This window comes from Odocoileus virginianus, chromosome 16, assembly GCF_023699985.2.
Source record: "Odocoileus virginianus isolate 20LAN1187 ecotype Illinois chromosome 16, Ovbor_1.2, whole genome shotgun sequence".
Lineage (NCBI taxonomy): Eukaryota > Metazoa > Chordata > Mammalia > Artiodactyla > Cervidae > Odocoileus > Odocoileus virginianus.
Window position 1 is genome coordinate 35,954,713 of NC_069689.1, and position 16,743 is coordinate 35,971,455.

General features: G+C 35.8%; 1 long non-coding RNA gene across 2 annotated transcripts in view; it reads left to right on the plus strand.

Annotated features, from left to right (window-relative positions):
* LOC139038729 (uncharacterized) overlaps nucleotides 1-16,743 on the plus strand; it is a 267,167-nt gene that overhangs the window by 197,710 nt on the left and 52,714 nt on the right. Inside the window, exons 3-4 of one of the 2 annotated variants that reach the window (XR_011491848.1) lie at nucleotides 104-230; nucleotides 2,550-4,557. This is a non-coding gene — a long non-coding RNA (uncharacterized lncRNA). Of the gene's footprint in view, nucleotides 1-103; nucleotides 231-2,549; nucleotides 4,558-16,743 lie in introns of those variants that run through there. The other variant, XR_011491847.1, reaches the window with a different exon arrangement.

Sequence of the window (16,743 nt, forward strand, 5' to 3'; positions counted from 1 at the left end):
CCGACCATGGGGTTTTCCAGGCGAGAGTCCTGGGGTGGGGTGCCATTGCCGTCTCCATTAGGCAGGCATATTAACAGTCATGCGTGTTCTTGTTTCTCGGCAGGTGCGGCAGCTCCTTCTTCAAAACAGGCCCTCAGTAAATACTTGTGGGATAAATAAATGATTACTAGAATGGCTTTGATTACTAGAATGGCTTCGGAAGAGGTCCACATCATTGTCATTGAAATGAGGTAAGTTTGCTCTTCCCAAACCAAGGAGAACTAGTAACACTATTTTTTTTTTTGCAGTAGGAAAAGTGATACTATAGGAGGAAGAATAAATTAGTTACAGGATGTCTGGAACATTCTTCCTCAGTAGACAGCAGGCAAAGGAACAAGGCTATTCAGGTTTGGAACTGAACTGAAAAACGAATAACAGGATCAGAGACTATAGACTCTAGTAGAGGGACTATACAACCCATTTTACTCAGTCACAATTTACATCTGTTGTCTCAACTTAATTATGAACCATGCTCCCTTTTCATTCTCAAACGAATGTTCCTTGGATGAAAAATTATATGATTAACCTAAGTTTAGGATGCTAAAGGTTACCCATGGAGTTTCTACAAGCCAATGAAGTTTAAATGGAGATTCTTTGGTAGTTTTGTACCATGTTACTTGCTCCTCTGAAATGCAGAAATCTCAGAATGTTTTCCAAAGGCATAGGCCTCAAAGGGATCAACATGGACTTTTCCACCAGCTGCTTCAGTGACTGTGCAATAAGCAATCATCCAGGGAACTCAGCCTGAGCTCCTGCAAAAGTATTTGGCAAAAAGGAATTAACACTGCTACTTCTCATGCAAGAACGGCAAGTACTTCCCTGAATCATCAAGTCGAACCAAAGATGGAAGGAGTCCCAGAATGCCAGCTGGGCTAGGTTCCTACTTTAGTAAGCTGAATACAAAAGCTCCATCAGGTCTCAAATGGCATTCATTTAACATGCAGGTAAAATGGGCCATGTGAAGAGTACGCAACATGAACAAACCACATAACTATGTGGCAGCTATTTTATTGGATTTGCAGATATGGGTCTAATACTCTTTTATTCAATTTTCTGTAGACTTCTTCCAGCTCTGAGTTTAGAAAGAAATTTTTAAAAGCATATATAACAAGTTTTCTCTGAGAAATTCTGTTACAATTTTTGTCATTAGCAGAATTAGCAGAGTAGTTAACAAGCACAGGTACTTGCTTGGAAGTTTATGTAAAGTTATATCAATTGATCTCTATACAAGCATACTCCAGAGATACTCTTAGTTCAACTCCAGATCAATGCAATAAAGCAAGTATAAAAATGAAAGCAAATCACATGGATTTTTTTGTTTTCCTAGTGCCTATGAGACTTATATGCACACCATACTGTAGTCTATTGAGTGTCAAATGGCAGTATGTCTAAAAATGGAATGGACATACATGCTAAGTCATCTTAGTCATGTCTGACTCTTTGCGACCCTATGGACTATAGCCCACCAGGCTCCTCTGTCCATGGGATTCTCCAGACAAAAATACTGGAGTGGCTTGATATTTCCTTCTCCAGGGGATCTTCCCAAACCAGGGATCAAACCTGCATCTCTTATGTCTCCTGCATTGGCAGGCAGGTTCTTTACTACTTCACTACTTTATTGCTAAAAAAATGCTAACCATAATCTGAGGCTTCAGGGGATCATAATCTTTGTGTTGGTAGAGGGCCTCGCTTCTATGCTCATAGCTGCTGAGTGAGCAGGGTAGTGGCTGCTGAACATTGGGGTGGCTGTGGCAAGTTCTTTTCTAATTTATTTTACTTTTAAAAGTTAATTTTTATTGGCGTAGAGTTGATTTACAATGTTGTATTAGTTTCTTCTGTATAGCACAGTGAATCAATTATACCGATACATGTATCCACTTTTTTGTCAGATTTTTCAGATTCTGTTCCCATGTTCTGTTCCCGTTACAGAGTACTCTGTAGTGACCTATATGGGAGCAGAATCTGAAAAGAAGTGGATACACATATCTGTATAACTGATTCACTTTGCTGAACAGAAGAAACTGACAGTGTGCTATACAGTAGGTTCTTATCAGTTATGTATTTTAAATATAGTAGTGTGTATACGTCAATCCCCATCTCCCAGTTTATCCCTCCCTGCCACTGGCAATTTCTTAAACTAAGAAAACAATGAAGTGTGCTGTATCGATTTACCCTTCCTCTTATGAACAATTTCTCTGTAGCACTCAGTGCCATTTGATAGCATTTTACTCACAGTAGAACTTCTTTCAAAACTGGAGTCAATCTCTCAAACCTTGCCTCTGCTTTATCAACTAAGTTAGTTTATTTACTATTCTCAATTGCTCACTACCATTCCAACAACTATCATAGTATCTTCACCCAAAGTAGATTCTCTCTCAGGAAATCACTTTCTTTCCTCATGCATAAGTAGCAACTCCTCATCTGTTCAAGTTTTATTATGAGATTGCAGTTAATTCAGTCACATTTCAGTTCTAACTCTCTTTCTCTTGCTATTTCCATCACATCTACAGGTACCTCCACTGAAGGCTCGAACCCTTCCAAGTCATTCATAAGGGTTTGAATCAACTTCTTCCAAACTCTTGTTAATGTTGATATGTTGACCTTTTCTCATGAATCATGAATGTTCTTAATATTATGCAAAAATCCTTTCCAGAAGGTCTTCAATTTACTTTGCCTAGATCCATCAGAGGAATCAGCCTGTGACAATTATGGCCTTATAAAATGTATTGCTCAAATAGTAAGACTTGAAAGCCAAAATTAATCCTTGATCCATGAGCTGCAGTGTAAATGTTATGTTAGCAGGCATAAAAAATATTGATTCTGTTACATATCTCCATCAACACTCTTGAGTGACCGAAGCATTGTCATGAGCAATAATATTTTGAAAGGAATCTTTCTTACGATCAGCAGTATTCAACAGTAGGCTTAAAAAATTCAGTAAACCATGTTATAAACAGACATGCCGTTATCCAGGCTTTGTTGTTCCATTTATAGAGTGCAGGCATAGTAGACTTAGCATAATTCTTAAAGGGCCTAGAACCTGGGTAAAGATAAGTAAGCATTGGCTTCAACTTAAGCTCACCAGCTCCATTAGCCCCTAACAAGTGTTTCAGCCTATCCTCTGAACTTTTAAAGCAGGGATTGACTTCTCTCTAGTTATGAAAGTCCTTGATGGCATCTTCTTCCAGTAGGAGACTGTCTCATCTACATTGAAAACCTGTTGTTTCATGCCAAAGGCACATGAAAAAAATGCTGAACATCACTAATCCTCATGGAAATACAAATCAAAATCATACCTAGATATTACCTCATACCTAAAAGAATGCCTATTACCAAAAACATAGCAAATAACAAGTGTCGGCGAGGTTATGGAGAAGAGAGAACACTAGTGCACTATTAGTGGCAACGTAAATTGGTGCAACCACTGTGGAAAACAATATGAAAATTCCTAAAAAAATTAAAAATAGAACTACCATATAATCCAGAAACTCCACTTCTGGGTATTTATCTAAAAAATAATGATAGTACTAATTAGAAAAGTTATATGCCCCTATACACTCCGCAAGGAGTATTATTTACAGTTGGCAAAATATGGAAGTAACTCAAGTGCCTGTTGGCAAATAAATGGATAAAGAAAATGTAGTATACATAGACAGTGAAATATTAGGCATAAAAAAGGATGAAATCTTGGTACTTGCAGCAACATGGATGGACCTAGAGGGTATTATGCTAGAAGAAATGTCAAAGAAAGAAAGACAAATACTGTATGATTTCATTATATGTGGAATCCCAAAAGCAAAATAAATGAATAAACATAACAAAACAGAAACAGAGTAATAGATACAGAGGACAAACAGGTGGTTGCCAGAAGAGAGGGGAGTACAAGGAGGAAATAAATAGGTGATGGAGATTAACAGACACAAACTTCCCATTGCAAAATAAGTAAGTCATAGGTATGAAATGTATAGTATGTGTAATATAGTCAATAAATATGTAATATTTTTCTTTGGTGACATAGTGTAACAAGCTTTATGTGGTGATCATTTTGAAATGTATACAAATGTCAAAATAGACTATTTTTTAACAGAAATTAATGTAGTGTTGTAGGTCAACTGTATTTTCAAAACAAAAAAACACATAGGAAAATAAATCATATTTATGGTTACCAGATATAGGGGGTGGAAAAGGAGGAATTAGATAAAGACAGTCACAGAAACAAAGATAAATAAATATTAGGTATGTAATGTACAACATCATAAATATAATTAACACTGCTGTATGTTATATATGAAAGTTGTTAGAGTAAATCCTAAGAATTCTCATCACAAAAAAAATTTTTTTTCTATTTCTTTAATTTTGTATCTATATGAGATGATGAAAGTTCATTAAACATATTGTGGTTAAAAAACATATTGTGGTAATCATTTCATGATATATCTAATTGAATCATGCTGTACCCCTTAAACATATTTCAGGCTGTTTGTCAATCATATGTCAATAAAACTGAAAGAAAAAAGTACAACATATGTAAATCTGTTGTCCAGTGTGGCCACTTTCTTTTTTAATGAATTATAGTTGAATTAAAATGTTGTATTTGCTTCAGATGTATAGCAAAGTGATTGTTATATATGAATATGTGTTATACATATATGTTAAACTATATGTCTAACTATATGTTTTATATAGTGAAAACTATATAGTTTAATATGTTAAACTATATGTTATACATACATAGTATGGGGCTTCTGTACAAAACTAAATATAGAGCTACAACCTGACCTAGCACTGCTGGTATATATATATATACATATATATATGTATATATATATATGAAAGAAAAGAAAACACTAATTTGAAAATATACATGCATCCCAACGTTCATAGCAGCATTATTTACAGTTCTCCCTCCCTTGCATTGCCTTTTGGTAACCATAAGTTTGCTTTCTATGTCTATGAGTTTGTTTCTATTTTGTGTATATGTTCATTTGTATTAGTTTTTAGATTCCACATATAAATGATGTTATATAGTACTTGTTTTTGACTTTCAGTGGTATGATATTCTCTAGATCCATCCACATTGCCACAAATGGCAATATTTTATTCTTTTTATGACTGAGTAACATTTCATGTCTATACATACTACATCTTCTTTACCCATTCATCTGTTGGACAGATGATGGCTTTCATATCTTGCCCATTATAAAGAATGCTGCTATGAACATTGGGATGCATGTATCTTTTCAAATTAGTTTTTTCTTTTGTCATATATATATGTATATATATACACACACATATATATACCTAGCAGTGCTAGATCATATAGTAGCTCTATATTTAGATGTTTAAGGAACCTCCATACTGTTCTCGATAATGGTTGTGCCAGTTTACTTTCCCACCAACAGTGTGGGAGGCTTTCTCTTTCTTCATATCCTCTCCAGTATTTATTATTTGTAGACTTTCTGATGATAGCTAGTCTTACTGGTGTGAAATGGTACCTCACTGTAGTTTTGATTTCCATTTTTCTAATGATAGTGATGTTGAACATCTTTTCATGTGCCTGTTGTCCATCTGTGTCTTCTTTGGAGAAAAGAGCTACTTAGATCCTCTGCCCATTTTTTGATTGATATATATATATATATATATATATATATATTCAGTTGTATGAACTGTTTGTATATTTTGAAAATTGTTCCCTTGTTCTCCTCCTTTGCAAAAATTTCCTCCCATCCCATATGTTGTCTTTTCATTTTGTTGTCATTTTCTTTGCTGTGCAAATGCTTTTAAGTTTATTAGGTTCCATTAGTTTATTGTTTTGCTGTTATATCTTCTGCCTGGAGAGCTAATCTAAGAAAATATTCCTATGGATTGTGCCTGAGAATATTTTGCCTATGTTCTCTTCCAGGAGTTTTATGGTATATGTCTTATATTTAGGTCTTTAAACTATTTTGAGTTTATATTTGTATATGGTATGAGGGAGTTTTCTAATTTCATTGATTTAAATGAGGCTGTCCACCTTTCCCAACACAACTTGTGGAAGAGACTATCTTTTCTCTATTGTATTTTCTTGCTTCCTTTGCTGACGGTTAATTGACCATAGGTATGGGTTCTGACCAGACCTCATTTCCACATCCTCCTACCCATTTGTTCTTTAGGTCTTTAGTTTTTAAAAACCTTTTCTGCTAGTATTCGGGTTGCTCTCAGAGATAGTTGCTCTATAAGTAGTTATAATTTTGGAGTGCTCACATTAGGAAGTAAGCTCAGAATCTTCCCACTCTGCCATCTTGATCCTGTGTCCTGTTTCATCAGTGTTAACAACACAGTGAACAAAGTTAAGAGGAAGCTAGGGATAGGTCTTGAGCTGGAATTATGGGGTATCTGAAGCTCTCTATACTTCAGGAGTGACTTTTCTGTAAGCTTAAAATGTTCTTTTAAAAAAGTAAATATGCACCTGGTTATGTACGTTCATAAAAAAAATTATGGTGCCTGAGGCAGTGAATGTAAATATAATCTTATTGCAGAATTTGTTAGAAGATTTGGTGAAGATCTCAGGCGACTTGAGCTTGAATAACCCATTATATGTATATATACTACACACACACTAAAAGAGAGACACAGAGAGAGGGAGAAAATTACAAAATTCTCCTCAAGATAATCAAATCATGACAAATGAAATGTTGAACATAGGCCAAGCACAAGAGAATCTCAATATTAGTGTCTGAGTATAACCTTGGAATCATACATGTATGACCGTTGACTTCTACACCTCGCATGTGTAATTAGGCACAAAATCCCATCCATGCTTTCTCAGTTTGCGTCTCCTCTTGAGTCTCACTGCTATCTCCTCCTCAAATTTCACATGGACTAAAGCCTTTGTGCTCAGTGGTTCACGACACTTGTGACAGAATTGAATCATTGATTCAGTGATGTGCCCACACAACGGTATTTTTAAAGTTCCCAAGGTAATTCCTATATGCATCCGGAGCTGAGAAACAATGTGTTAATTAAATTCTCTATCTCTGGTCTCTCTTCTTAACCCTTCTTTAACAATACTGATATGTCTTTGTAGTAGGCAGATTTTTAAGTATAATTATTCTCTTTAAAACACTTCTATTAGCTTTCCATGGCCAGAAAAATTCCAGACTCCTTAGAATTGCATTTAAAGTCCTTCAAGCCTCTGAATATAATCATTTTTAGTTTCATATGTCCTCATACACAGTCTTAAGTTCAATGAGACTAGAGCATTCATCATTGCTGAAACATGCCATTTATTTTCATGCCTCGCCTCTACCATTGATTCTAATACTTTGGTGAGCATAAGTAGAGTATGGGAAAGAGCTTATGAAAAATGAACATTTCAAAGGAAAAAGCTTAAAGTGCACATTTCAACAAAACAGAAGCAGTCTCATAGATAGAAATAGTTGGTGGTTGCCAGAGAGGAAGGATTTGGGGGAAGGGAGAAAATAGGTGAAGGAGATTGAGGTATACACTTCCAATCATAAGATAAATGTCACAAGGATACATTGTACAGCATAGGAAATAAAATCAATAATATTGTGTTAATTTTGTGTAGTGACAGATAGTAACTGGATTTACTGTGGTGATTATTTGTTAATGATAAAAACATCAAATCACTATGTTATACACCTGAAACTAATATTGTATGTCAAGAATAACTTAATAATGAAAAATGGCAAAAATTCAATGAAATAATATAAAACTGGGATACAAGTTGGGACATCTATATTTGTGTTCGGTTTTAAAAAAAATAACTAATGAAAAATACAAATGCACATTTCAAGTCGATGTACTACTTTATGACCCAAAATAGTCCAAAGGATCTTCCTGGTACAGAACAACCAAATATTTGATAGAACAGGTTACTATACATTGCTGAGGTCACAGGAAGTAAGGTAAATGCTAAAGGCGCCCCCTACAGCAGGGGAATATCTGTTTGCTGAACTTTATTCTGTGACGCCTATCTTGGTTCTCCACTTTTCCTCATTAAGATGTTCTCAACATCTGTGAGTCTGTTTCATTTTTGTTTCTGTTTCATTAGTTAGTTTTATATTTTAGATTCTACATATAACTGATATCATACAGTATTTGTCTTTTCTGTCTGATTTATTTTACTTAACATAATACTCTCAAGTCTGTCCATGTTGCAACAAGTCTGCCATTTGCAACAAATGGCAAAATTTGCAAAATACCTTGGCTGAGTTGTATTTCATTTTTTATATGTACCACATTTTCTTAATCCAGTCATCTGTTGATAGACACTTGGGTTGCTTCCATGTCTTGCCTATTGTAAATAGTGTTGCTATGGACACTAGGGAGAGCATATCTTTTTAAATTAGTGTTTTCATTTTTTGCAGATATATACCCAGAAGTGAAATTGCTGTATCACATGATAATTCTATTCTTAGCTTTTAAGAAGGCTTCATACTGTTTTCCATAGTGGCTACACCAATTTGCATTCCTACCAACAGTGTAGAAGGGTTGCCTTTTCGCCATATCCTTGCCAACATTTTTTTGTGTTCTTTTTAATGATAGCCTCTCTTACAGGTGCAAGGTGTTATCTCATTGTGGTTTTAATTTGCATTTTTTCTGATGATAATGATGTTGAGCATCTTTTCATGTGCCCATTGGCCATCTGCATGCCTTCTTTGGAAAAAAACATCTATTCAGGGCTTCTTCCCATTTTTAATCAGTGTTGTTTGGTCTTTTTTTGATATAGAGTTATATGAGCTGTTTCTATATTTTGGATATTAACACCTTATGGGCCATATCATCTGCAAATATTTTCTTCCATTTAGTAGGTCATCTTGTTCTATTATTATGGTTTCCTTAGCTGGGCAAAAGGTTTTAGGTTTAATTAGTCTCTGTTTGTTTATTTTTGCTTTTATTTATTTTACATAGGATACTGATTTAATAAAAAATATTGCTACAATTTATATGAGTGTTCTGCCTATGTTCTCTTTTAGGTGTTTTTAATTATCTCAGGTCTTACATTTTTAATGATCTCAGGTCTTACATTACATTCACCTAGAGTCTAACATCCTGGAATGCAAAGTCAAGTGGGCCTTAGGAAGCGTCACTATGAACAAAACTAGTGGAGGTGATGGAATTCCAGTTGAGCTATTTCAAATCCTAAAAGGTGATGCCTGTGAAAGTGATGCACTCAATATGCCAGCAAATTTGGAAAACTCAGCAATGGCCACAGGACTGGAAAAGGTCAGTTTTCATTCCAATCTCAAAGAAAGGCAATGCCAGAGAATGTTCAAACTACTGCACAATTGTACTGAACTCACATGCTAGAAAGTAATGCTCAAAATTCTCCAAGCCAGGCTTCAACAGTACATGAACCATAAACTTCCAGATATATAAGCTGGACTTAGAAAAGGCAGAGGAACAAGAGATCAAATTGCCAACATCATTGGATCATCGAAAATGCAAGAGGGTTCCAGAAAACATCTACTTCTGTTTTATTGACTATGTCAAAGCCTGACTATGTGGATCACAACAAACCGGAAAATTCTTCAAGAGATGGGAATACCAGACCACCTTACCTGCCTCTTGAGAAATCTGTATAGAACAATAGACTGGTTCCAAATTGGGAAAGGAGTATGTCAAGGCTGTATATTGTCACCGTGCTTATTTAACTTATAAACAGAGTACATCATGAGAAATGCTGGACTGGATGAAGCACAAGCTGAAATCAAGATTGCCGGGAGAAATATCAATAACCTCAGATATGCAGATGACACCACCCTTATGGCAGAATGCGAAGAAGGACTAAAGAGCCTCTTGATGAAAGTGAAAGAGGAGAGTGAAAAAGTTGGCTTAAAGCTTGACATTCAGAAAACTAATATCATGGCATCTTGTCCCATCACTTCACAGGAAATATATGGGGAAACAGTGGAAACAGTGAGAGACTATTTTGGGGGGCTCCAAAATCACTGCAGATGGTGACTATAGCCATGAAATTAAAAGATGCTTGCTCCTTGGAAGAAAGTTTATGACAAACCAAGACAGCTTATTGAAAAGCAGAGACACTACTTTGCCAACAAAGGTTCATCTAATCAAAGCTGTAGTTTTTCCAGTAGTCATGTATGGATATGAGAGTTGGACTATAAAGAAAGCTGAGCACTGAAGAATTGATGCTTTTGAACTGTGGTGTTGGAGAAGACTCTTGAGAGTCCCTTGGACAGCAAGGAGATCCAGTCAGTCCATCCTAAAAGAAATCAGTCCTGAATATTCATTGGAAGGACTGATGCTGAAGCTGAAACTCCAATACTTTGGCCCTCTGATGCGAAGAGCTGACTCATTGGAAAAGACCCTGATGTTGGGAAAGATTAAAGGCAGGAGAAGAAGGGGATGACAGAGGATGAGATGGTTGGATGGCATCACCGACTCAATGGACATGAGTTTGAGTAAGCTCCGGGAGTAGGTGATGGACAGGGAGGCCTGTGTGCTGCAGTCTATGGGGTCGCAAAGAGTCTGACACAACTGAGTGGCCGATGTGAACTGAGCTGAATGATGTCAGGTCTTACAGTTACCTGTTAGTACTCCAGACCTCACTCAAAGTTGGCAGTCTTTTGTGTCATCCAGTATATAGACCAGAGGATTATTCCTATATATACAGAGAGAATTTACTGCATACAAAACCAAAGAACCAAAGTAGTTGATTTAGTTTTTGTTAAAGGGGACAAGATTAAGGAATTTTTCTTCTTGGAGGGGGTCGCAGATTGTGGCTTTCTCCTGGCTACTGTTTACCTGAAATCTTCACTGGTATAGTCCCTGAGTCTTCTTTGTGTTATACCGCGAATATATCAATTCAAATTATACATTCAGACCCTCAGAAAATGAGTACTGGATGGATCCACAAACACAGTGGAAACACTCTGAGCTGGCCTCTAAGCGAGGATTACATTTATTACATACCACCCGTAAGTCTCCATTCTAAAAGGGAATGTTGATGAAACCATAAAGTTCCACATACAGATGTCAACACAAACTCTGGGTCTAATATTCCTCAAAATTAGAAGTAAGAGCTCTGCTGGTCCCACTTTCTCCTCTGTACAATCATTTATGCACATTGCTAGAATTCCTTTCTCTGTGGAAGACAACAGAATCTAGTTTCTACAATGTATCAGCCACAATATGAAAGCTATTATTTAAACAGTAGATATTTTTTGCAATTTTAATGCCTGTTTTATTATAGATATTTATGACTGTATCTTTTTATTGAGTTATAGTTAACATACAATATTATGTTAGTTTCAGGTGTCCAACATAGTGATTCAATACTTTTAGACATAATGAATACCTCAAAAAGACCAGTTACCATCCATCACCATACAAAGTTCTTACAATATTATTGACTATATTCCCTCTGCATTAATTGCATCACTGAGACTTATTTTATAGCTAAAGTTTGGTGTCTCTTAATCTCCATCTATTTAAGTAGGTATTTTTTAAATGGTCAAAAGTGAATGATGAAACTAATCAATAGAAAAGTGTTAGTCGTTCAATTGCATCCAACTCTTTGCATCCCCATGGACTGTAGCCTGCCAGGCTCCTCTGTCTGTGGAATTCTTCAGACAAGAATACTGGAGTGGGTAGCTGTTTTCTTCTCCAAGGAATCTTCCCAACCTATAGATTGAACCTGGATCTCCTGCATTGTAGGTGGATTCTTTACCATCTGACCCACCAGGGAAGCCCAGTCAATAGAACCAGAGTACAAAGTGAATCAAACACTGGAATAAGTAAACAATGATTTTGAAGCAGCTATTGTTAATTAGCTCAAGAATTTAAAGGAAAATTTGCTTATAAGTGAATGGATAGCTGAAAAATAGAAAACTGTGAGAAATGAGAATTCCAAAACTGAACAGTACATTCTGAAATTAAAAATCCCCTGTATGGAGTCAAAGATTGTAGGTGGCAAAAGAGAGTTTCATTGAACTTTAAGACAAAGCAATAGTAATTATTTCCATCTTAATTGGTGCTTGTGTCCTAAAAGATGTTTTTTCTCTATCATGTAAGCTTTGAAGCCAACAGAGATAACCTATTAAAAAAAAAAGAAGCAATTGTCATTTTACACATGCCTACATAAATACACACACATACAAACATACACTCAAAGAGCAAAAATATATGTTTTATTATTAAAATTAAAATTTAGATCTGTTGAGTTCATTCATTTCTGTTTCTTTTATCTAAATAAGAATATCTTAGGATGTATTATATATATATGTATAGCTATAGTTATGGCTGATACACATTGTTGTATGGCAGAAACTAATACAACATTGTAAAGCAATTATCCTCCAGTTTTAAATAAAAGAACATCTTATAATGTCAAAAATGCTTTTTCAATGTATTAATAGATAAAATACACACAAAAAATGCAGAAAATGCAGAAAAGTAAAAATAATAAAATATATATCACCAAGAAACTATGACAATTAGCATATTACATTTTGATAGACATTTCTATTATTTCTATTTTTGTCTAACAAATATAAACATTATTTTTACTAAACTAGATCTTTATGTAAATAATGTTATTGGCTGCTTTTTCTTTCTTTCATTTCTTTTTTATTGACTGCGACAAGCAGGATGCTAGTACTCTGACCAGGGATCTAACCCATGCCCTCTTGCATTAGGAGTGCAAAGTCTTAACCACTGGACCACCAGCAAAGTCCCAACTGCTTTTTCATTTAACATTATTTCATGATCATTATCCTATGTCATTAAACATTCTTTAAAATATAATTTTAATTGCTTTTATATCTGTATCAGAAATTACAAGTCTATTCCTCTATTACTGAACAATGAGTTGATTTCATTTTTCAATATTGCAAATATCATGTAGTAGATTTCATTTCACACAAATGTGCCTGAATTCCTTCTTATTTAGAAAACCTAGAATCGAAGTTATTTATGAAACTGTACTAGTTTGCTAGGACTACTACAACAAAATAACACAAATTGGGTTCCTTAAACAGCAGTATTATCTCACAGTTTGGGAGGCTGGAAGCCTGATATCAAAGTGTCAGCAGGACTGATCCTTTTGAGGGCCACAAGAGAAGGATCTCTTCTGGGTCTCTTGCCTTGGATTATTAATAGATGGCCATATCCTCCCTGTGTCTTCAGATTATCTTCTCCCTGTAAGTGTGTCCATATTTCTTCTTATAAAGACATCAGTCATATTGGATTAGGGCACACCTTAATTACCTCATTTTAACTTCAACCCTCTTTTAAAATCTTATCTCCAAATACAGTCACATTCTGAGGTACTAAAAGTTAGAATATCAACTTTTGAATTTTTTGAGAATATACAACTTACTCTGTAACAAACGGCACTGAACACTTTTAAAGATATGAATACTTTTAATCAAACAGGCCACAATAAATTGCATTTCTATCCAGACTCAGGATAATCTTTTCCAAGAGCATATGGAGGACTCATATACAGCAAAATTTACTCCTATAGTATTTCCCTCCAAAGATATACATGGAAAGTAATTCCATTTGAAACTGGAGAAGACATTTGTATCAGGCAGCATCTCAGTGTTTGAAGCATATTGAGAATTAATTTATCATACATGTAATTTAGTAAGAGCTCCTGCAGAAATGCCACCTGGATTATTTCTTTATTCTGAGGGACATGGATTATAATCACATTATCTAAAAGTTTAATATTAGTTTGTCTTATATTGTATACGTATACAATATACTTTACCAGTATGTTATAGTTTTTTTTCTAACAGATGAGACATTTTAGATGAACTTCTCAAATGTTTCTTCTGCCATATTTTGAAATGCTACTTGCAATCAGGCAATAAACTGAAAGGCAACTAAAGAAGTCCAACACAGCTGCTGGAATAATCTTACATAAATGTTGTTTGGATAACATCATTCCCTCTCTTAAAAAACGACAGGGGCTTTCAACTTCTTTTTGTTCCAAATATGAACTTCTAAATATTTGCTACAAGGTTTGGAAAGATTCAAAACCACCTACCAAGACAAGAGTTTTCTTTGTCTGATGATTCACAATCAGTTTCTATTCTATCAAACAACAGCTACTTAACTTCCAGGGCATGTGTATCTCATTCTCATGGTTGACTTTTGGCTCAGCTATTGTTACCAACCAAAATTTCTTTTCCATAAGCTCACAATCTTCCTTTCCATTAAAAATTTTTTTATAAAATTTGTCTACACCACAATGTCTTTTTTCTAAAAGCAAAAACACAGCAAAACAAACAAGTAAAATGTTTCATCAAGGTACTCCAGGGGGTTTCCGTGGTGGCTCAGTGGTAAACAGTTACCTGCCAATGCAGGAGATGTGGATTCCATCCCTGGTTTGGGAAGATCCCACATGCCACAGGGCAACTAATTTTGTGTGCCAAAACTACTGATCCTGTGCTTCAGAGCCCAGGAGCCACAACTAATGAGCCCTCCTGCTGCAACTGCTGAAGTCTGTGCACCCTAGAGATGTGCTCCGCAAAAAGAAAAGCCACTACAATACGAAGCCCACAGACAGCAACAAAGAGTAGGCCCTGCTCACACAAATGGAGAAAGCCTGTGCAACAGCGAAGATCCAGCAGAGCCAAACTAAACAAATAAATAAAACACTTTTAAAAATTAAAAACAAAAAAGATAGTCCGAATAAATCCTAGCACTGTTCAGTTCAGTTTTAGTTCAGTCATTCAATCGTGATTGACTCTTTGCAACCCCATGGACTGCAGCATGCAACGCCGCCCTGTCTATCACCAACTCCTGGAGTTTACTCAAACTCATGTCCACTGAGTCGGTGATGCCATCCAACCATCTCATCCTCTGTCGTCCCCTTCTCCTCCCACCTTCAATCTTTCCCAGCATCAATATCTTTTCAAATGAGTCAGTTCTTCACATCAGGTGGCCAAAATATTGGAGTTTCAGCTTCAGCATCAATCCTTCCAATGAATATTCAGGACTGATCTCCTTTAGGATGGACTGGTTGGATCTCCTTGCAGTCCAAGAGACTCTCAAGAGTCTTCTCCAACACCACAGTTCAAAAGCATCAATTCTTCAGTGCTCAGCTTTCCTTATAGTCCAACTCTCACATCCATATATGACTACTGAAAAAACCTTAGCTTGGACTAGATAGACCTTTGTTGGCAAAGTAATATCTCTGCTTTTTACTATGCTGTCTAGGTTGGTCATAACTTTTCTTCCAAGGAGCAAGTATCTTTTAACTTCATGGCTGCAGTTACCATCTGCAGTGATTTTGGAGCCCCAAATATAAAGTCTGTCACTGTTTTCACTGTTTCCCCATATATTTGCTGAGAAGTGATGGGACCAAAGCCATGATCTTCGTTTTCTGAATGTTGAGTTTTAAGCCAACTTTTTCACTCTCCTCTTTCACTTTCATCAGGAGGCTCTTTAGTCCTTCTTCGTATTCTGCCATAAGGGTGGTGTCATCTGCATATCAGAGGTTATTGATATTTCTCCCAGAAATCTTGATTCCAGCTTGTGCTTCATCCAGTCCAGCATTTCTCATATGTACTCTGCATATAGTACTGTTAGGTACATTTAAAGGCCAGCAAGTAGAAGCATTTGCCCAGGTCTCATATGCCTTTTCAAAATGGTAATCCTTATTAAAGTCAATATGCTGTGTGGCTTGCTTTTATAAATTTTTGAAGCATTTTCTAGTTTTCAAACTGTTTTATATAGCTGAAATTATTATGCTGTACCCACCAAATGTAGTTCAAGATTTCTACATTTTTAATGACAAAAATATTGCATGTTATTCTCAAACACTGTGACTTTAGGATAAATTTGTGTAACATTTTTGAGAGAAATTCTATATTGAACAAATAATTTTAAATTTATACTTCAGTGAAACAGGGAGTTCCATTGGATATTGTAGATACACAATACAGTCACACATGTTTAAGATATTAGTAGTACTATTATCTAATGGAAAAGGCTATTTGACAGAAAATTGATGGAACATTATGCAGCTTTACAATAAATGAGCCATTTAGAATGAAGTAGCTCTATTCAGAAATAAAGTTACTAGATATAGGGAAGTGAGTAAAAGTCACTGCGGAACTATACATAGTGTATGATACTATGTGTTTAAAATAATTAGAAGTGCTTGTATCTGATATTATGGTACTTTGAACTTCCCATTTTCAAATAGATCTGAGCATTTATTTATTTTATTTTATTTTATTCATGTATTTTCACTGTTATGGGTCTTCATAGAGGCATATAGGCTCTTTGTTGTGACTTGAGGGCTTCTCTACTTGAGACATGTGGGCCTCAATACTTGTAGCACATTGCCTTGTAGTTGCCTCCTGGAATGTGGGATCTTCATTCCCCAACCAGGGATTGAACCCACACCCCCTGTATTAGAAGGCAGATTCTTTACTGCTGAGCCGCTAGAGAAGTCCCTTGAGCATCTGTTAAGTATAAAATAGAGACAGGTCCCTGCAAGGATCACAGCCTTGTCCTAGCAAAGAGACTTGCATAACTCCATGAATCTATGAGCCATGCTGAGCAGGGTTATCCAAGATGGACAGGTCATAGTTAAGAATTCTGACAAAATATAGGCCACTGGAGGAGGAAATGGCAACCGACTCTAGTGTTCTTGCCTAGAGAACTCCATAGACAGTAGAAAAACTCAAAAAGATAATGGAAGATGAGCCCCTCAGG